This window comes from Rutidosis leptorrhynchoides, chromosome 2, assembly GCF_046630445.1.
Source record: "Rutidosis leptorrhynchoides isolate AG116_Rl617_1_P2 chromosome 2, CSIRO_AGI_Rlap_v1, whole genome shotgun sequence".
NCBI classification, from domain to species: Eukaryota; Viridiplantae; Streptophyta; class Magnoliopsida; order Asterales; family Asteraceae; genus Rutidosis; species Rutidosis leptorrhynchoides.
This window is the reverse complement of record NC_092334.1, coordinates 56,271,258-56,283,635: the sequence shown is the minus strand read 5'-3', so window position 1 is coordinate 56,283,635 and position 12,378 is coordinate 56,271,258. Positions and strand designations below refer to the sequence as shown.

Sequence of the window (12,378 nt, the reverse complement as noted above, 5' to 3'; positions counted from 1 at the left end):
TCTGACAAGTCTGATCCTTCAATCATTTATTACGCTGTAGGGTTTTATTTATTATTATTATTATATTATTTAATTTTTATGGTTTTATTATTTAATATAATTAATATCTAGTTTTATTATTAATTTGTAATATCAAGTTTTATTTATTTGTATTATTATTATTATTAATTATATAGATTACTATTTTTATATACTAATAATATAAAAATAATATTTTTATATAAAATTTTAGTTTTATCATTTTTATTTTATATCTTTTATTATTTGTATCTTTTTAATTGTTTGTTTCGTAATTATAATTTTAGTTTCTTTTCGCCTTAGTTTAATTTTTAGATTTTAAGCTTTGCCGTAAAATTCCTTAAGTGTTTTTTCTTTAGATTAAGATTTAGGCGCTTTAGAATTTTGCGACGCCATTTATATATTTTAGTGCCTAAATTAAGTTTATTTACATTTTCGAAATAGAATTCCTTTTAAGCCTTAATACCTTTAGGCGCTACTTTTTAGTTTTAAGTTTTTAGATGCTAAGCTTTTAGACGTAAAATTTTAGTTTCTAAGTTATAGATTGTTTTTCGACTTTTATTTTTTTTTGACGTTTTTCGACGCGCTTTTTCTTTTTCATTTCTACGCTCTAGTTTTTAGGACATAGATTTTTATTTCAAAATTTTGACGAAAAATTATTGTAAGCAATTAAATTGATAGACATCCAAATTTTCTGGTTCGTAGTAATAGTTGGATTTGTTAGTGGCGAGTTGTGGGCTTCCGATTTAAAGGGTCCTGGCTACCTGCTGCATCTATTGGCTATTCGAAACGTGGGCAAAATCAGAAAAGTATATTAATTTGATAACTTATATAATTTTTATATTTATAACTAATAGGATATTCAGTGAATGCACCGAGCAAAACGTTCATCACCTTTATACGTTCACCACCTGTAACTCGATCAAGATATCTAGCAAATATTGTCGTCGTTGATTTTTCTTTAGAATCATCACCTAGTCAAACAAATACTCCAACTCAAATTTTCGATAATCCATTTTTTGAACCCGACTTCATAATTGAGAACCCGGAGGATATTCAAGGACAATTCCAAGATCCTGAACCATTAATCATTCCTCCTGAACCACAAACCGTTAAATCAGAATCCTCTAGTGATTCGGATTCAATAAATTTAAATATGGAAGAAACGGAACCTCAAAGTATGGAAGACCAAATGAGAGCCATACGCACGGGCTAAGGTCACGCCATTATTCAGCCAGATGTTAATGCGCCAGATTTTGAAATCAAAGGACAAATCCTACACATGGTCACCAATCAGTGCCAATTTAGTGGTACAACAAGAGAATATCCAAACGAACATCTTCGAACTTTTAATAGGATTTGTAATCTATTTAAAATTCGAGAAGTTGAGGATGAAACTATTTATCTTATGTTGTTCCCCTGGACTTTAAAGGGAGAAGCCAAAGATTGGTTAGAATCGTTACCCGAAGGAGCGATTGACACATGGGATGTTTTAGTTGAGAAATTTATTAAAAGATTCTTTCCGGCATCTAAAGCCGTGAGACTTCAAGGAGAAATTGCTACGTTCGTTTAAAATCCAAATGAAACGTTATATGAGGCGTGGACAAGATTCGAAAGGATGTTGAGAGGATGTCCTCAACACGGTCTAGATACTTTTCAAATAATGCAAATCTTTTATAAAGGCGTCGACATCGCCACACGGAAAGACATCGACACAGCAGCTGGTGGTTCCATTATGAAGAAAACCGCAACTGAAGCTCACAAGATTATTGATAATAGAGCCTCCCACTCGCATGAGTGGCATCAGAAAAAAGATATTTTTTATTCATCTAAAGAAGCTAGAGCCGATTCTAGCCATGACTTTGATTCTATTTTCGCAAAAATAGATGCTTTCGAGAGACGAATGGAAAAGATGACTAAATATATTCACGCAATACGAATCAGCTGTTGTAACGACCCAACCCGTTAACCATCCGAAAACGTGCCACAAAAAAAAAATTTCTGAAACAGTTGATCTGGACGGCGTCCAAAAGCTTGGACGGCGTCCAGCTCTTAAGACTGGGACGGCGTCCAGACATCTGGGACGGCGTCCAGATGTACTAAAACATTCTGATCAGTTTTTTTCGAACTCATGCGGGAGAAAACCCGCTTCCCGACACTTTTAAACCAAAACACTTTCACAATATATTACAAAAGTTTAAAGTAAGAGTTTTTCACAATGAAAACCGAGTTTTACGACACCGGGCCCACATCGACCCAAAATACCATAAGTGACTATTTCGACCCATTAGTTTATACAAAAACATAGACCGAGCATGGGATTGGGGACACGCTACCCAATCCTAATCAAATCCAAAAGCAAGTCTTCTAAAGCAACTACGCTAGTCCACTAGTCCCCGCGCTTACCTGAGCCACCGCATCCGTGCAATCTATAAAAATGTAAACAACGAGAGGGTAAGCTAACGCTTAGTGAATGAGAATATACTACATACATATATATGCATAAAATGAAATGACCATTGCTAACACACAAATACGAGCCACATACCGCAATCCAAGCATAACTAAGCAATGTTATACCTAACGTACCACCAAGTCAAACCGCAAGATTAGTCATAACAATATAAGTAAATACGCGTACATAAATGGGTAACCAAACTACAAGGTTAACCCCTTAACCTCAATCATACGAACATTGGCCGAACAACCCGAGCCTTAGTGAATTCGCACAACCCGAAATTCACTTCTCTACCAATTCAACAACCGAGGTTGGCCGAACTACCCGAGCCTTAATGAATTCGCACAACCCGAAATCCATCACCTCATAAAAAGGATGACCGAACAACCCGAGTCATCATGAATCCGCACTACCCGAGATTCACTTCCCAAATACCAAAACCCACGGTCACGGGATTATAAAATCCACCACAATGGGGTTATCCACGTCACAACAATATCAACCCTTCGCCATTGGGGTTATAACATCCACATCACAACCACGTGTGATCACGTACACTCAAAATGTGTACCACGTCAAAGGTGGTCAACCAAAATGCACAACCGTGCCAATTGGACTCATACACAAGCCCATCAATCCACCTATATGTGAAGTGAGCTCTATAGCCGAGAATCACTTCACCCGACCCGCACCCATCCTACACATACATATGCATATAGGATATTAACACTCACCTCGTCGCCTTGATGAATGCTTCCAAATAAACCGCCACGCGCCAATGGAAAGTACCTATTCCATTATCACAAATACAACAACACAATTAGGGTTGACTTACAAACCAACCCAATTTACCCTTAGTGCAATTTCAACCCAAATGCACTTTCAAGCACAAACCGCGCCATAACTAACCAATAATCACTAACACGAGTGAAAATGGTCCTAACACAACAATTAAACCCGAACACAAGTGTTAAACACGTGTCATACCCATTTTGACACCAAAATCCTAATTTTGACCCATTTCAAAATTAGTTAGCCAAACTCACCCAAAAGAGTTTCAACACTTCCATAATCACTAAACCTAGTGATTAAACTCAAGATCAAACCCTAATCAAGGCTAAAACGTCAACCAACCCAAAACCCGCCAAGTGACAAGATTAACAAGTCACCATGAACCTACTTCATCATCTAAAAGGGTTTCACAACAATCTAGCTCAAAACCCTAACTTGAACATCAAATCTAACAAATGAAATTCGGAGTTTGAGCTTACCAATACCACCACAACGTAGCTAGGAGCGAGATGAACAACTTTAGAACCCGAGCTTTTGCGAGAATCCGACTCCTTCTTCTCCAAATCCACCTCTCTCTCTCTCTAAAACTCTTACTCTCTCACTAGAACAAGATGAGAGTGTTTGTGTGGGTGTTAGTGGAGGAAATGAGGCTCCTAGAACTGATCTTGTGGCCTTAACTCGTTCCATAAGTGAAAATACCATTTTGCCCCTCTAAAAATCTTAAAATAACCCAGCTGGACCGACAGACAAACTGGACGGCATCCCAATTTCTGGATGGCGTCCAGCCTTTAACATCTGGACGGCGTCCCACCATCCTGGAGGGCATCCCGAACAACTAAAAAGTCAGAAACAGGATTAGGGTCTTACAACTCTCCTCCACTTAGAATCGATCACGTCCTCGTGATCCTCGTCACTTAACCAAACGGACCACACTCCACGGTCCTCAAACATAAGTCCTAACCGACCTTCCTAGGCAACTCTTCCCAAGGAATCACCTTTAACAACTAAAATCGTCTCCCGCGATTTATCAAACCCACTATCCGAGCACTAAAACCATGCTCACTCCCTATCATCAGGAAAACTCAACCAATCTCGGACCGAGATATCAACCCCCTAGCGTATCCTTACCGAGTACAATGCTAAAAGTAACCAAGTCAACCTAAGGTCAACAACACGAAACGATGGAGACCCAACCAAACGAATCCTTACGGATAACACCAATCACTAAACATCCCTTGTAGTGCGCAATACGACCCATACGCAACTACCGTAACATCATAACAAACGGTTAAAACCGATAGCGCCCAAAACGATCATGGTAACTCTAGATCCCAAGGTGTACAAAATCAACGATCGTCACACCCGTAACAACACGTGAGCGAAACACGGCTATCGCATCACTAAGCACACAACATAGTCCGCGCGACCCCACCATCGGCGTATAAAACAACCGATAGTTCCCACAACATGATCCTAACGACCCCACCATTGGTGCATAAAACAACCAATAGATCAAACCAAACGGTCCTTACGACCCCACCATCGGTGTATAAAACAACCGACGGATCACGCAACACACGAAGGCTGGCCGAAAACGCACGCGCCTTAGTGAATCCGAACTACATGCGACTCACTACCTTCACTACAACAACAAACGGGAAAGGCCGAACTACACGCGCCATAGTGAATCCGAACTACACGAGAGTCACTATCCCAGAGGAATGACCGAACTACACGAGTCATTTGTGAATCCGAACTACACGAGACTCACTCCTCCACACAATGACCGAAACCACACGAGTCATTTGTGACTTCGAACTACACGAGATTCACTTCCACAAAATCGAGGTTAGCCGAACTACACGAGCCTTAGTAATCCGAAACCACACGAGATTACTACCTCAATAAGATGACCGAACTACACGAGTCACCATGAATCCGAACTACACGAGATTCATTCCGATAAGATGACCGAACTACACGCGTCATCGTGAATTCGAAAACACACGCGATCCACAACCATGATGAAGTCAGCGGACCCGAAGATCATGCTTCACCAATCTCAACACCGAATGAAGTCAGTGGACCCGAAGATCATGCTTCACCGATATAACACCACGCTCATGATGAAGTCAGCGGACCCCGAAAGTCATGCTCCACCAATCACGTACTCCCATGATGAAGTCAGCGGACCCTAAAAATCATGCTTCATCAATCAATCATACCATAATGAAGCCAGCGGACCCCGAAAGTCATGCTTCATTAATCACAATCCCATGATGAAGTCATCGGACTCCGAAAGTCATGCTTCATCAATCAACAATCCCACGATGAAGTCAGCGAACCCCGAAGGTCATGCTTCATCTATCACATACGCACTTTCGGCCTCAATCACCGAGTCGTGCAACATCGCGCTCTGCTACACTACAGTGAACTCTAGCGGACCACTAACCATCCATAATCGAGCAAGAACCACCTATATCAAACATAGGTACCGAACAATAATTCTCCAAAAGAGAACCCGACACACACCTCCCTTAACCGAAGGATTTCACCTTGCTCGCCAAACACGTCCATTATCTCCCAACGAGATTCACCAACTTACCACCTCGGTGATAATTTACAAATCCAATATCATAAGTACAAGTTAACCGAAATTGCACTCTACAACAAATCGATCCAAACTAGGTCTCGACCAAATTTCCGGATCTACCAAAAACATCATCCGAAATATCACACTAAATCTTCCTCGTGCGGGAGTGTAACTCCCCCACTTGGAACCACGTCCCAATATCACAACTCTTACAACCGCACAATGCTGCCACAGGTAGACTTTACCAACAATTTGGGCTCACACGACCCATCACTACATCTTGCTCCAACCTTGAGCACACGAAGGATTTTAACCAATCCTTAAACACTTTTAACGAAAAGTGTACCGCAACACAATCGGAGTCGAACACCACGCTAGTAGGTATAAAAGAGGCACCTAATGTCGTGTAACGTAGACTCCTTTACCAACATACATCGAGATCAAACACTCGATCTTTTTCGGGTTCCAATCCACCCAACGAACCTCATGGTTCATCAACTTCAACACGAAAGCGAACACGCGCTTAACAATCGAACACCAAAACCCACTTCCATGGTTTGGTAGAAACATTTCCCAAATACTAAGGAATGCTTGGTTGCACCAAGTCTTACGCCCTTTGCCCATCAATCAAACATCAACATATGGTACTTCCTTTAGGAACGTCACCCACAACAATAACATGCACAACAAAAGGCATACTACACAAACTCAAACGGCACTTAATAAATAATCAAAAGACATATTTATTAAATTGAAACGTACCTTAATGTCTCCTTGCCGCACCCGTCCCCGCTAACTTGGGACATTCCGACTTACGATGTCCTTCTTTTTGGCAATTGAAGCACACCATACCATCACCCTTTGGTACCGAACATTCCCAAGACTTGTGACCCCTCACGCCACAATTGTAACATCTAGCCGCACTAAAATCTGACATACCCATTCGCGCACCACCCGTGCTCACACTCGGACCCTTAGCCCTCTTTCTCGGAGCACCATAAGAAACGACCCTTCGCTCACTTGAAGGTTCACCCTTTTTCGATCGTGAATACGACTCGAAACCTCTAGCCAAGTCGAATAATTCTGAAAACGATTTCGCTTGACCCCGACTAATTTTACTTTTCAAGTCATCATTCAAGGTCCGATAGAAATCCCCCATCAACAAACGATCATTCCCCAAATACTCCGGACAAAAACGAGCCTTCGCCATAAAGGTCGTCTTGAGAGTACTCAAATCCATAGATCCTTGTCGCAAATTTCGCAACTCATTACGCAATTCCCACAAATCGGCCGAAGTCCGGAACTCCTCGAAGAATTCCTCCTTAAAGTCGTCCCACGATAAAGCCATAAACGTCTCGCCACCGACAAGATCAATCTTACCATCCAACCAATCCCTTGCCCTACCCCGCAACAAACTCGTAGCGAGTCTCGTCTTTCTCTCAGGAGGGCAATCAATAGTACGGAAACACCCTTCGACGTCCGAAATCCAAGTTGTACTTATCAAAGGATCTGGCTTTCCGTCGTACATCGGGGGTTTAGTCCTCATGAAGCTCTTAAGACAACGCTCCATTTCACTACTACCCCGAAATTCGGAATACTTCCTATCCATTTCTTCTCGAAACGCACTCATTTGCTCCGCAACGGCGGCTGCAACTCTAGAGTTAAACTCCTCGTCATTCGTCTCGATCTCGTTTCGCGTCGTCATTCTAAAGAATGCAAAACGATTAGTCCACGAACGTATAAAACAACACGCATAACACCGCCCCATCTTGCTCAACACTCGTCGTACATCACTTGTTAAACACGATTTGCACCCGTAATAAGGTTTGCAAGTCCTTATTACGCACACACATCGTATCCCCTCGTTAGTACAACGACAATCTTGCTCGATGATATTCGCAACGCAACATAAACATAAACATAGCATAATCGTATATTAATAATATCCACGTATTAATATACACGTTAGTCCACCTATCAATTAAGGCACTAACCAAATTCCCATTCCGACCCGTAATCCTACAAGTCCCGCAACAAATAAGCACACACAAAAGTCTAAGTCTAGGCACCTATCTCAAGTAACCTAAATCCCTTAGACCATGCTCTGATACCACTTGTAACGACCCAACCCGTTAACCATCCGAAAACGTGCCACAAAAAAAAAATTTCTGAAACAGTTGATCTGGACGGTGTCCAAAAGCTTGGACGGCGTCCAGCTCTTAAGACTGGGATGGAGTCCAGACATCTGAGACGGCGTCCAGATGTACTAAAACATTCTGATCAGTTCTTTTCGAACTCACGCGGGCGAAAACCCGCTTCCCGACACTTTTAAACCAAAACACTTTCACAATATATTACAAAAGTTTAAACTAAGAGTTTTTCACAATGAAAACCGAGTTTTACGACACCGGGCCCACATCGACCCAAAATACCATAAGTGACTATTTCGACCCATTAGTTTATACAAAAACATAGACCGAGCATGGGATTGGGGACACGCTACCCAATCCTAATCAAATCCAAAAGCAAGTCTTCTAAAGCAACTACGCAAGTCTACTAGTCCCCGCGCTTACCCGAGCCACCGCATCCGTGCAATCTATAAAAATGTAAACAACGAGAGGGTAAGCTAACGCTTAGTGAATGAGAATATACTACATACATATATATGCATAAAATGAAATGCGCATCGCTAACACACAAATACGAGCCACATACCGCAATCCAAGCATAACTAAGCAATGTTATACCTAACGTACCACCAAGTCAAACCGCAAGATTAGTCACAACAATATAAGTAAATACGAGTACATAAATGGGTAACCAAACTACAAGGTTAGCCCCTTAACCTCAATCATACGAACATTGGCCGAACAACCCGAGCCTTAGTGAATTCGCACAACCCGAAATTCACTTCTCTACCAATTCAACAACTGAGGTTGGCCGAACTACCCGAGCCTTAATGAATTCGCACAACCCGAAATCCATCACCTCATTAAAAGGATGACCGAACAACCCGAGTCATCATGAATCCGCACTACCCGAGATTCACTTCCGAAAGACCAAAACCCACAGTCACGGGATTATAAAATCCACCACATCGGGGTTATCCACGTCACAACAATATCAACCCTTCGCCATTGGGGTTATAACATCCACATCACAACCACGTGTGATCACGTACACTCAAAATGTGTACCACGTCAAAGGTGGTCAACCAAAACGCACAACCGTGCCAATTGGACTCATACACAAGTCCATCAATTCACCTATATGTGAAGTGAGCTCTATAGCCGAGAATCACTTCACCCGACCCGCACCCATCCTACACATACATATGCATATAGGATATTAACACTCACCTCGTCGCCTTGATGAATGCTTCCAAATAAACCGCCACGCGCCAATGGAAAGTACCTATTCCATTATCACAAATACAACAACACAATTAGGGTTGACTTACAAACCAACCCAATTTACCCTTAGTGCAATTTCAACCCAAATGCACTTTCAAGCACAAACCGCGCCATAACTAACCAATAATCACTAACACGAGTGAAAATGGTCCTAACACAACAATTAAACCCGAACACAAGTGTACCCTAATTTTGACCCATTTCAAAATTAGTTAGCCAAACTCACCCAAAAGAGTTTCAACACTTCCATAATCACTAAACCTAGTGATTAAACTCAAGATCAAACCCTAATCAAGGATAAAACGTCAACCAACCCAAAACCTGCCAAGTAACAAGATTAACAAGTCACCATGAACCTACTTCATCATCTAAAAGGGTTTCACAATAATCTAGCTCAAAACCCTAACTTGAACATCAAATCTAACAAATGAAATTCGGAGTTTGAGCTTACCAATACCACCACAACGTAGCTAGGAGCGAGATGAACAACTTTAGAACCCGAGCTTTTGCGAGAATCCGACTCCTTCTTCTCCAAATCCACCTCTCTCTCTCTAAAACTCTTACTCTCTCACTAGAACAAGATGAGAGTGTTTGTGTGGGTGTTAGTGGAGCAAATGAGGCTCCTAGAACTGATCTTGTGGCCTTAACTCGTTCCATAAGTGAAAATACCATTTTGCCCCTCTAAAAATCTTAAAATAACCCAGCTGGCCCGACAGACAAACTGGACGGCATCCCAATTTTTGGACGGCGTCCAGCCTTTAACATCTGGACGGCGTCCCACCATCCTGGACGGCGTCCCGAACAACTAAAAAGTCAGAAACAGGATTAGGGTCTTACAGCTGTGAGCAATGCGGTGTACCACACTTAACGAAATATTGTCACATTGAGCAAATGATGGAACAACGTGAGAATGTTTCCTACATGAACCAAAGGCCGGGAAATAATTATCAAAATAATTATCAACCGCCAAGGCCAAACTTCAATCGAAATCAAAACATTCTTTACAATCCAAATGGACCTAACAATAACTCGTACAACCAACAAGGTCCGAATAACCAACCAACTCAAAACAACACTTTCAATCAACAAAGACCTAGCTTGTATAAACCACCACAACAAATCGAAGAGAAAAAGTCAAATCTGGAAGAAATGGTACAAAGCTAGTTGAATCTCAAACACAAATTATTGCAACTCAAACCCAAACGAATGAGAGGTTTGATCAGTCATTTAAAACTCAACAAGCTTCCATTTTGAATCTAGAAAAACACGTAAGTACTCTTGCTAGCATGATGAGTGAGAGGGAACAAGGAAAGCTACCGAGTGATACTGAAGTAAATCCTTGAAATGAAAATGTTAACATGGTTTCAACAAATTCTGAAAATCCAGCACCAGAAGATGGGAAGGTTTTAGATGTGAGTAACAATGAAGAAGTTACAACACCACCACCACCCGAGTATGTAAAGCCAGTGGTGGCACCATACAGACCACCCATCCTGTTTCTAAAAAAAAGAGTTGAGTATGAGCAAGTAATAGATAATAAAGTTTGTTTTAGTGATACCTTTGGAAGGAAGAAGAAGAATAAGAAAGTGCAAGAAACAAAAACCGTAAAAATAAACCAAGTGAAGACAGTTCCACCAAAACTTCCACCCAGGTTAGGTGATCCGGGTGAATTTATTGTTCCCTATCTACTTAGTGATTGTGTCATGTATGATGCTCTATCAGATTTAGGTGCAAGTGCGAGTGTTATGCCTCTTTCATTATATAAGAGATTAGGAGTAGGTGAGTTATGAAATGTCCCGTTCTTATTGATTAAAAACGTTCCATATTAATTGATTTCGTTGCGAGGTTTTGACCTCTATATGAGACGTTTTTCAAAGACTGCATTCATTTTAAAACAAACCATAACCTTTATTTCATCAATAAAGGTTTAAAAAGCTTTACGTAGATTATCAAATAATGATAATCTAAAATATCCTGTTTACACACGACCATTACATAATGGTTTACAATACAAATATGTTACAACAAAATAAGTTTCTTGAATGCAGTTTTTACACAATATCATACAAGCATGGACTCCAAATCTTGTCCTTATTTAAGTATGCGACAGCGGAAGCTCTTAATAATCACCTGAGAATAAACATGCTTAAAACGTCAACAAAAATGTTGGTGAGTTATAGGTTTAACCTATATATATCAAATCGTAACAATAGACCACAAGATTTCATATTTCAATACACATCCCATACATAGAGATAAAAATCATTCATATGGTGAACACCTGGTAACCGACATTAACAAGATGCATATATAAGAATATCCCCATCATTCCGGGACACCCTTCGGATATGATATAAATTTCGAAGTACTAAAGCATCCGGTACTTTGGATGGGGCTTGTTGGGCCCGATAGATCTATCTTTAGGATTCGCGTCAATTAGGGTGTCTGTTCCCTAATTCTTAGATTACCAGACTTAATAAAAAGGGGCATATTCGATTTCGATAATTCAACCATAGAATGTAGTTTCACGTACTTGTGTCTATTTTGTAAATCATTTATAAAACCTGCATGTATTCTCATCCCAAAAATATTAGATTTTAAAAGTGGGACTATAACTCACTTTCACAGATTTTTACTTCGTCAGGAAGTAAGACTTGGCCACTGGTTGATTCACGAACCTATAACAATATATACATATATATCAAAGTATGTTCAAAATATATTTACAACACTTTTAATATATTTTGATGTTTTAAGTTTATTAAGTCAGCTGTCCTCGTTAGTAACCTACAACTAGTTGTCCACAGTTAGATGTACAGAAATAAATCGATAAATATTATCTTGAATCAATCCACGACCCAGTGTATACGTATCTCAGTATTGATCACAACTCAAACTATATATATTTTGGAATCAACCTCAACCCTGTATAGCTAACTCCAACATTCACATATAGAGTGTCTATGGTTGTTCCGAAATATATATAGATGTGTCGACATGATAGGTCGAAACATTGTATACGTGTCTATGGTATCTCAAGATTACATAATATACAATACAAGTTGATTAAGTTATGGTTGGAATAGATTTGTTACCAATTTTCA

The 12,378-nt window shown here is 40.3% G+C and overlaps 1 non-coding gene across 1 annotated transcript; it reads right to left on the bottom strand.

Moving 5' to 3' along the window:
* Nucleotides 1–1,558: 1,558 nt before the first annotated feature.
* LOC139895108 (small nucleolar RNA R71) lies at nt 1,559–1,665 on the bottom strand. The gene has a single exon (XR_011775574.1). It is a non-coding gene; the product is annotated as a small nucleolar RNA R71 (small nucleolar RNA).
* Nucleotides 1,666–12,378: the final 10,713 nt, after the last annotated feature.